The sequence below is a fragment of the Phaseolus vulgaris genome, chromosome 7 (genome assembly GCF_051622355.1).
Source record: "Phaseolus vulgaris cultivar YP4 chromosome 7, ASM5162235v1, whole genome shotgun sequence".
Lineage (NCBI taxonomy): Eukaryota > Viridiplantae > Streptophyta > Magnoliopsida > Fabales > Fabaceae > Phaseolus > Phaseolus vulgaris.
Window position 1 is genome coordinate 23,811,049 of NC_143504.1, and position 11,265 is coordinate 23,822,313.

Here is an 11,265-nt window from a genome sequence, read left to right on the forward strand (position 1 = left end):
TTCTTGATTTTGTGTTAAGTACAATTTTATGTGTTTGTTTCTTGATCCTTTGGTGCCTTTTCTTTTTAGTATTGAGTTCATACTTGTGTAATAGACCTATACAAGTTCTTAAACATCATTTCTATTATGTCTTTGCTAGTTCTTAATTCCGTTTTTCATTCCTGCTAGGTTTCTTCTGTTTTCTTGAAAGCATGCTGACTGTTTCGATTTATTGCAATTTATTTGCTTACTGGAAATTTCTGAAATTCTGGATTTGAGTTCTTCAAAGTGTTATAAAATAATAGAAAAAAGAATTACTTCAAAATTCCAAGTACACAAAAAATGATAAATAAAATACGATCAGTGTGTAATTCTGCCGAAAAAAATACGGCAACCTGGCAGTGATTTTGCAAAATTTATCGCAATTAATTGGCTTACTTTTTTTTTGTGCAATTCCAGTGCCATTGTTGAGATAAGATCTTGAACTTTCCGTGGTTACAATTTCATAATCCAGTTCGCTTTATACAATTCCAGATAAATCTGTGAAGTCACGCACAGTTTGCACAAAAATATTTTTCCAGTAGTTCTATTTTTGTTTTCTTCATCTATTCTAGTGCTTTTCTCTAGGTTTCTTTTGTGTGCCTCCCTTTTCATTGAGTACCTTATTTTCTTGCTTGTCTTTTCTTCACTATTCTTTGTGTTTGTCATTATTCTTGTACTCCTTTTGTGTAGCCTTTCTTGTTTACACCTTTTCTTGTTTGTCTTTGTTTGTTCTTTGGTTTTGTGGTGCTTGGCTTTGAGATTGAGTGTTTTTGCTTTGACATCTTTCATTTGAGGTTACTAAGGCCTCAAGAGCAGATTGGTTAAGGGAAGTATTCTTTCTTGGAGTGATTTGAGTGACTTTTACCTTCAACACTTTGTTCTAATTGTTTTTGCTAACATTGTTTTCTTAACATTGGTTGCTCTTGTGTTTGTTGTTTTCCTTTTCTAATGGATACATATTCAAGTGTTGAATCTTCAAAACCACACTCTACTCATAAGGCTTATGTTCTTAACGAGTTAAAAGAAGCAAAGAAGGCTCTTGCTCAAAAAGATGAGGCCTTGCAAAGATTGGAAGAACGAATGGCAAAGGTTGAATTGAAGCGAGAAAGAGTGTCCCATTCTTTTCATGGTAGACATACTTCTCCTCGGCATTCTTCCAAGGATTCTTCAACTCCTCACGGCCATGGAGAGGATACTAGAAGAAGGAGGCATCGTCATCATTCCAATGGGGGAAGCCACCACCGTGACCAAAGACATCACCAAGAGACCAAGCCTCAAGTTCCTTTTGTAACAGTCCCTAGCTTTAATGGTGATAGTGATCCTAATGTGTATTTAGATTGGGAGGCTAAATGTGAACAACTTTTTAAAGCCTATGAGGTTGAGGAGGAACAAAAGGTGAAAATAGCCACCTTAGAATTTGTAGATTATGCCATGAAATGGTGGCATAGCCTTGTAACGGACGTTTGCTATAACAAGAGACCTCCCGTGGTCTCTTGGAACGATTTGATAGTGTATGCGCCTTAGATTTGTGCCACCACACTTTAGGAAAGACCTAATGTTGAAGCTCCAACAGTTTCAACAAGGCACGCTAAGTGTGGATGCTTATTTTAAGGAGTTAGAAACGCTTTTACTTAAAGTACACATGAAAGAAAGTGAGGAAGCTATGATAGCTAGGTTTGTGAGTGGTCTAAGAAGGGATATTCAAGATATTGTTGATCTTCAAGAGTATTCATCTTTAGGATCTTTGGTTCACCTTGCAATGAAGGTTGAATCCCAACTTGCAAAGAAAAATGCTTTTAAAACTTCTCCCAATGATGGCTACTACAACAATTCTTGGAAAAATAAAAAAAACTTTTTCAAACCTTCCTTCTAAAGATTCTTCTTTCAAACCTAAAGAGTCTAAGCCTTCTACTTCTACTCATATATCACCAATCAAATCGTCTAGTACGAAATGTTTTAAATGTTTGGGATATGGTCACATAGCTTCTAATTGCCCTTCTAAAAGGAATATGTTTGTGCATAATGGGGTAGTAGTTAGTGAGCATGATTCCAATTCATCTAGGCATTCTTCACCTTCTAAGCCATCAAGTGAGATTGAAAGCGAAAGTCCTTGTGAAGGTGACTTATTGATGATAAGGCGAATGTTGGGCACAATTCCAAAATCTTTGGATGATACCCAAAGAGAAAATATTTTTCACACCCGTTGTGTTATCAACAACAAGTTATGTTCCTTGATTATTGATGGGGGTAGTTGCACTAATGTGGCTAGTACAAGAGTTGTGGAGAAGTTAGCCTTACCCACTATCTCTCGTACCAAGCCTTATAAATTGCAATGGTTAAGTACCGAAGGTGAAATCATGGTTAACAAACAAGTCCTCATTAACTTTGCAATATGCAAGTATAAATATGAGGTTTTATGTGATGTTGTGCCCATGGAAGTAACTCATCTTCTTTTAGGAAGGCCTTGACAATATGATAGACATGTTTTACATGATGGCCTATCCAATACAATGTCTTTTTCCTTACAAGGGCGCAAGGTTATCTTAAAACCCCTCTCTCCCAAGGAGGTTCATGAGGACCAAATAAAAATGAAAACTAAAAGAGAAAATGAGAAAGCAAAAGAAGTAAGTACTAAACCGAGTCACACCACTTTATCCACTAAATCAATCATGTTGACTCGTGCTATGCCTCAAGTTGAACCTCAAAGGTATTCTTCTTCTTTATCTTTTTCATTACCCAAGGTTCCTATTTCAACACCATCTTGGTTAAAAAATGTTAGGGATGATTTTTTCATACCTCTTAATGGTTTTCACCATTTAAGTGGCCTTTTTCCAAAAAATATCATCATTCCCAAACAATTTTTTCCAATTTGGTCTGTTTATAGGACCTCCTTTTCTGAACTCCCACTGCTTACAAATTCGAAGTCATGTTTTCCTTTTTCTAATTCAACTGTTAATTGTAAAAGTAAACTGACTTTGTTATATGCAGGGATTCAGAATTCGTGGTCGAATTCTCTCCAACTTGAGGAGTATGATAGAGATCAAATAAGAAAAGATTTTACTAATGGAGGAAGGGGTCATTCACCCAAACATTTGAAGTTCTTCCTTCTAGTATTCTCAGAAATTAAAGAAGAATTTAAATAAAGAGAGGACCAAGCCTAAAGCCAAAAGAAGACTACAAGCTTTCAAGAATGGGCTTCAATTAATATCTCTCTTTATAGTTTCTTTTGTATAAAATTGTAAATAATATAGAATAGTGTTTAGGTAGGTGCTAAGAGGGAAACCTAGAGATACCTCTTGTGTAAAGCATCTTTAGATATTAGCTTTAGAAAAATCTAGAAAGGTATCCCTTCCTTCTCCACTTTAGGCGCTAGAAGTGGAAGAGTTGCAAGGTAACCTTGGTTAGCTTCCTTTGTAAGCTTCTTGTACACTCATGACTGGTCCTTCTCCTATAAAAGGAGGGCTTGAGTCTTTTTAATACAGATTTGATATTTTGAGTAAAGAAATTCTCCCAAATTGGTGAGTGATTGAGAGACTTGTGTTTTCTCCTCTTCTAGTCTCATCTTGAGTGCATCTTGGAACCTCAATTGGCGACATCTACACTCATCTTGGAGCCTTACATCCTTCAAGTGGCGTGTTCATCTCCAAGAACTCTAACCACATAAGTTCCCTATTCCATGTCATCTTCTTCATCCATTTTCCCTTCATTCCAAATTACCCATTTTTGTTCTACTTGTTTGTTTTCACTTTCAATCAGTGCAATCTCTTCCTTATGATCTCCTCTTTCATTTGCTGCACTTATATTCAATTTTAATCGGTGCAAATTGGTTGTTCTTGCTGTTTTTGTCACGTCCTCCATGGGTATAATTGCTATATGTTGTGTTCTTGAGTTTCTATCCATGGGTTTGTTGTTCAAAATGGGTTTCTATATGAGTTTGGCTTGGTTACTTGTGTTTTGGTGAGTTCTTGAATGTTAAGAACATTGATCCAATTCTTAAAAAGTGCCTAATCATATTCCAACTCAAGTTGAATCCATAGCATGTCCTTGAAATATCTCTATCATGTTATTGGAATCACATCATGATAGTAGAAGCACGGGAGCCTGACCAGTCACCTGAGCTCGACCTCTACTTCACGAAGGTTGATTTACAGGATGTGGTCCCACATGATAATGACCCAGTGGTAATCTCAGTGGTGACATTTGGGAGAAGGGTACATCGAGTCCTCATCGACCAAGGGAGCTCGGCAGATGTAATGTTTTGGTTGACCTTCAACAAGTTGCAGTTGTTGCCCAACCAGCTGAGACCTTACGACGGTTGTTTGTACGGTTTCGCTAGAGACCAGGTAGAAGTAAGGGGGCATGTGGAGCTAAGGACGACTTTCACATACGACACCACATCCCGCACCGTCAGTATCAGGTACCTCGTCATCAACGCTCCTTCAGCTTACAACATCCTTTTGGGCAGACCTGCTCTGAATAGGATAGGAGCAGTGGCCTCGACGAGGCATATGAAGATGAAGTTACCTTCCCTCGAGGGAGCGATAACTACCATTAAGTCCGACCAGAAGGCGGCAAAGAAGTGCTATCAGAATAGCTTGAAGACGAAGAGAGGGGTATGCTTGATCACCAGCCAGCCTTAAGACGGAGAAGGGATCGTCCGTGAAGATATGGCCCGGGAGAGGCGACCTGATCCTGCAGGTGAGGTGCTGGAGAGGGAGATTGGGGGAAAGAAGTTTAAGCTTGGCAAATCTTTAGGCCAGGAAATACAGGACCAGATCGCCAAGGTAATAACACAACATTTGGAAGCCTTTGCGTGGTCTGCCTCGGACATGCCCGACATCAGCCCTTATTTCCTGTGCCATCGCCTCACGATGGATCCAAAGGTACGACCTGTCCGCCAGAGGTGGAGGAAGTTCAATGACAAAAGACGCCTAGTTATCAGGCAAGAGACCCAGAAGCTGCTAAGTGTTGGCCACATAAGGGAAATCCAATACCCTGAGTGGTTAACAAACGTGGTGTTGGTCAAAAAGGCCAACGGGAAGTGGAGGATGTGCGTCGATTTTACGGATTTGAACAAGGCCTGTCCAAAGGATTCATATCCATTGCCTAGCATCGACGCCTTGGTGGATAACGCGTCAGGTTGCAAACTTTTTAGTTTTCTGGATGCCTTCTCAGGATATAACCAAATCCGGATGCATCCCAGAGATGAATGCAAGACAACATTCATGACAGAGCTCTTCAAGTATTGCTATAAGGTGATGCCTCTTGGGCTCAAGAACGTTAGCGCGACCAATCAAAGGCTGATGGACAGGGTTCTCGCCCCTATGATAGGGCAAAACGTGCAGACATACATGGATGATATGGTCATCACCTCCCAGGAGAAGGACCAACACATTGTCAACCTAGAGGAGCTATTCACCATAATAGCCATGTACAAATTGAAGTTAAATCCCGAAAAGTTCGTATTCAGGATAGAGGCAAGGAAGTTCTTAGGGTTCCTCCTCAGCGAGCGAGGAATAGAGGCGAACCCCAAGAAATGCGCGACGATCATAGCTATGAGATGTCCGACCTCGGTGAAGGAGGTACAATAACTGACGGGATGAATGGCCGCTCTATCCCAGTTTGTATCAGTAGGAGGAGATAGGGGGCATCCCTATTTCCAGTGTTTGAAGAGGAACAAACGATTTGTGTGGACAAACGAGTGTGAAGAATCGTTCCTCAAGCTGAATGAGTACCTGGCTAGCCCGCTAGTTTTGTGCAAGCCGTTACAAGGTACTCCCCTCCACCTGTGCTTCACTATTATAGATTGAGCGATCAGCTCAGTCATAGTCCAAGAGCAGGATTGCGTCCAGAGGCCTATATATTTTGTTAGCAAGGTGTTGCAAGGGCGGCCCGAGGTGCGCTATCAGGCCATTGAGAAGGCACCTCTAGCAGTAGTATTCGCAGGACAAAGGCTCTGCTACTATTTCTAGAGTTTCATGATCATTGTGATGATCGACCTTTCCATCCGCAAGGTCTTGCAGAAACCTGACGTGGCGGGTCGGATGGTGCGCTGGGCGGTCGAGCTATCCGAGTTTGATGTGCAGTATGAGCCGAGAGGACCTATCAAGGGTCAAGTTTATGCTGACTTCGTGGTAGAACTCTCCTCGGCAGCCACACACCGAGGCAATGGAGATTTCTAGTGGGTCCTCTCTGTGGATGGGTCCTCTAACCAGCAGGGCAGTGGGGCTGGTGTCATCTTAGAGGGACCAAATGGGTTACTGATCGAGCAGGCTCTAAGATTCGCTTTCAAGGCTAGCAACAACCAGCTGAATATGAGGCCTTGGTGGCGGGAATGTTGCTAGCCAAAGAGATGGGTGCTCAAAGCTTGTCAGTGAAGAGTGACTCGCTACTAGTAACTGAGAAAGTTACGGGCGAGTACCAGGCCAAGGACCCCTAGATGATCGTGTATCTAAAGTACGACATGCTCTTGAAAGAGGTTTTCGCTGCGTTTGAGTTGGTGCACGTTCCCAGGGAACAAAATGCCCGAGCTGACTTACTGGCGAAGCTCGCCAGCTCAGGCAGAGGGGGCCGACAGAGGACAGTTATCCAAGAAATCTTGAAAGCACCCAGGACCACCACAGGCTACGGAAGAGGTCCAGCTAGTAGGTGTCTTCGAGGGCGGAAGGAGAGGTCATTGGTCGTTGACCCAGGAAACATTAAGGTACCCAAGATAAGTACATACGACTTGTCAATAGGAGAATCGTCGCATGTTTGCTTGTTCGACGAAGGTGAAACCTAGATGATATCCTATAGACGTTACCAGGTTGATGGTCTACTCCCACAGGAGCCAATGGAGGCCAAAATCGTTAAGAAGAACGCAAACAAATATACCCTAGTTGATGGAAAATTGTTCAGGCATGGCTACATTCACCCTATCCTGTCCTGTGTGAGTGGTGAGCAGTGCACATGTGTCATGGCTGAGCTCCATGAAGGTATCTGTGGAAGTTACATCGGTGGACGAGCTCTCTCATCAAAGGTTGTTCGAGCAGGATATTACTGGCCGACCATGAGGAAGGACTGTACGAGGTACGCACAACAGTGCAAATAGTGCCAACAGCACGCCGATTGGCATCATGCGCCCCCGGAGGAATTGCGGTCGATCCACAGCCCATTGGCCTTTTCACACATGGTGGATTGACATCCTGGGTTCGTTTCCCCTAGTAGTTCGTCAGATGAAGTACCTGGTGGTAGCCACGAGTACTTCACCAAGTGGGTAGAAGTCGAGCATGTTGCACAGATCATAGCCCACAAGGTTCAACACTTTGTGTGGAAGAACATAGTATGTCGTTTCGGAATCCCAAAGCGTTTAGTGTCTGACAATGGCACCCAGTTTGCAAGTCGGCAGCTAGGCAAACTATGCATAGAGCTCGACATCAAACAGGTGTCCACCTCGGTAGAACACCCCCAGACGAATGGGCAGATTGAATTTGCTAACCAAGTCCTGCTCAGAGGCCTAAAGAGGAGACTGGAGAAAGCCAAGGGAACTTGGGCAGACGAGGTTCCTAGTATTGTGTGGGCTTACCATACCACTCCCCAATCCACCACCAAGGAGACACCTTTTAGCCTGGTTTATGGATCGGATGCCATGATTCTCGTTGAGATCCAGGAAAGTTCACCTCCATTCCAAAAATTCGTGGCCGAGGAGTCTAATGAGAAAAAGAGGGTAAACTTAGATCTGCTCGACAAAGTCAGAGAGGAAGCGCGCATCAAGGCCGAAGCCTTGAAGAGAAGGGTGGAGTATAAGCAGAAGTCCAAGCTGAAACCTCGACAATTCCAGGTCGCCGACTTGGTAATGCGAAAGGCTCACCCCTATCAGTTGGAGAACAAGTTGTCTCCCAAGTGGACTGGCCCATTCCGCGTGATAGAGGTGCTCGGGAATGGAGCGTATAGACTTGAGACCTTAGAAGGCGGGATTATTCCCCGAACATGGAATGAGGCCAATCTTAAATTTTATTTCAATTAATTCCGCTATTGTATGCAGTTCAAACATTTAATGGGACACTTTTTTTCCCTTATCAGGGTTTTTTTAATGAGGTCTCCCAATAAAAATTATTTGGAAAATATGCTTGCAATATATCATGCTAACAGTGAAATATCCCCTTGGTAAGAATCCAAGAGTGGGAACAGTAGGGTTCATAGCAAACCTCCCCTTCGTAAGAGTCCAAGAGTGGGAACAGTAGGGTTCCTAACGAACCTCCCCTTGGTAAGAGTCCAAGAGTGGGAATAGTAGACTTCATAGCGAACCTTCCCTTGGTTAGAATCCAAGAGTGGGAACAGTAGGTTTAGGGTTTGGGAACAGTAGGGTTCATAACGAACCTCCCTTTGGTAAGAGTCCAAGAGTGGGAACAGTAGTGATATGATTCCACTAGCACACTTTGAATGATTCTTGACATTCTTAGGAATCATCTTGAGTTGGATATGAGATAGGCACTTTATCATAGAATTGGATCAAGGTTCTATGAACAAGAACTCACCAAAACTAGTACCAAAACCCAAACTCATATGGAGGTTCCAATTAATGTCAAATTGAACCGATTAAAATGGAAGGAAAAGCAAATGCACCGAACAAAATGGAAAAAAACTGAATTGAACCGAACATAAAGACTAGAAATGAAGAAGAAACAATGAAGAACAACAAGGAAGCAAATGGACCGAAGCAAAACACATAAGAATTGAAAATGCCGAACAGAAAATCAAAGGAAGCAAGCTAAGACATGAACAATTAAAAAAGAAGGAAGGAAGGAGAAGAGAAAGCTCATGAAGATGGATGAATGGTTGGATGATCACGCCACTTAGAGGATGGAGACTCCAAGATGAGTGTGAAAGCCGCCACTTGAGGTAACCATTGAACTCTCAAGATAAGACTAGTGAGGAAGGCACAAAGCTCTCCAATGCTCTCTCAAAAATTGAGTATAATTTCTCTAATCAAATTTCAATTCTGAAAAATAGAAAGGCAGCACCTTAATTTATAGCCTAGAGGTGCTGAAATGCAAAGCTAATTAAATTCAAAATTCCCCTCAAATACAAATGAAAGTGGCGCCAACTATAGTCATGAGGAAGGTGTGACTTCCTCTCTTACTTTGGCACCTCCATATTATGTCTACACCACTCTACTAAGCTCACACCCCCTAAGCTTCATATTATTTTCCTAAACTAAAGACCTAAAGATGCTTTTACAAAAGAGGTGTCTTATGTTTCCCTCTAAGCACCTTTCTAAACAATATTCTTTATTATTTAAAACTTGGCCTTGCCCTTCATGGGATGGACTTGGGCTCTTTGAGCTTTGGCCTTCTTGGGCTTGGGCTTGGCCCTCATCTTTATTTTATGTCTTCTTTTAATTTTGAGAAGACTAGAAGGAAGAACTTTAGATGTGAAGGCGAATGACCTCTTCCTTCATTAATAAAAGCCTCCTTTACTTGATTCTCATCAAGTAGGGTTCATAATGAACCTCCCCTTGTAAGAATCCAAGAGTGGGAACAGTAGGGTTCATAACGAACCTCCCCTTGTAAGAATCCAAGAGTGGGAACAATAGGGTTCATAACGAACCTCCCCTTGGTGAGATTCCAAGAGCAAGAACGAAGTCTCCCCTTGGTAAGATTCCAAGAGGGGGAACCAAGTCTCCCTTTGGTAAGATTCCAAGAGTGGGACCGAAATCTCCCTTGTAGGGAGCAGTAAGGCTCATAGCTATTCAGGCAATACCTATTGCTTAGAGAACTCAGGTACCCTAAAACATAAGTTTACCATTAATTAATTAAGAGGACTGTGCTACTTAGGTATGGGCGATCATCAACGTTCGATTAGTTGTTAAAGTCGTTTCAAGACATACACTATTATCAAGCTAGCTGAAGTCAGCAAAGCAAACACTCATATATATATATATATATATATATATGTACACAAAAATGGTAAGTTGTTCGTTAGATTACAAAAGGAAGGCAATAGCTGGGGAGTCCCCCACGGCTATTCCTCATCTACTAGATGCCCATCTACGACAACTTTACCTGGTCCTATCTGGGAGAGATCCAGCTCAGGGTGCACACAGGTGACTTGGGTCATGGCATCTTCAATGTCTCTCGCGTAAGAGTTAGTGGCATTGCTCATCAGCTCATCCTTGGTCTTTTGTAAAAGCTCATCCTTCTGCGCCAGCTCCTCCTTCTGCCTGGCCACCTCCTCGTCCCTACTGGCCAACTCTTCTTTCAACTTCTCCACTTTAGTGCGGAGGTCGTTGTTCCTGGCATATAGCCCTACAACCTCCTAGGACTTCCCAAACAGGAGAGCCTTGGTCTCTTGATGAGTTCTTCGAAGCTCCTCCACTTCCAGCGTGAGTCCGCTGACTTGTCGTTTGAGCCCAACAGCTTGGAGGACTTCTTCGTTGGCCAGTTCTTTCGCTTTCCGCAACTTGGAAAGGAGAAGACAATTTGTAACTAGGGATTCCCACAGTTTCCTTGTCATGTGCTCCATCAAAGGATCTTCCTTTAGGTTTTCCAATATCCCTTTAACTTTGGTGGAGAGAAACATCTTTTGTAGGAAGGAAGTTGGGTTTGAGGAGGAATTCCACTGGTCTCCCTCTGAGGCACTTTTTCCTCTGCCCTCCTGCACTGGAATATGGCAAGGAGGGGAAGCGTTGGGTGGAAAGTCCCGATATGAGGGAGCTCAGCCATCCGAGTCAGAAGGAACAAAGATGGCAGTAGTAGTTGTTCGCTTCCTCCTGAAGATGAGTCCAGAGCAGGTTTCTTCGTCCCTAGAGGGGGCTAGTTTAGCCACTGCTTTTAGTTTTTGGCCCTTAGCAGAAGGGGCTGGGACGACTTTCTTCTGCTTGGCCAAAACAGCTAGGTTCTTTCTCTTCTGAGCATCCAACATATTGCCTACATGAGAAATAAAACAAACAAGAGTTCAGAAAACACACACATGCAAGATATTGTTAGCAGGAGTAAAGGGAAGTGGGATACCAATGTATGCCTTAAGGCCTGTAGGGCTGTACTCATTCTTTATCAGTTCAGCAGTTGATGGAAAACCGTCCAGCCTCATACAACCATATAATAAGGAGGATGAAGACCTAGAGGTTGTTTATTGATTTAATTGCAAGTAGGGTCTAATAGGGCTTTTGTTTATATTTGTAGTCCCAAAGAAAGAGGACAACTCTAGGTTGAAGAAATGTGCAAACATATTCAAGAAGACATCCAATTCATCAAAGCATAAACA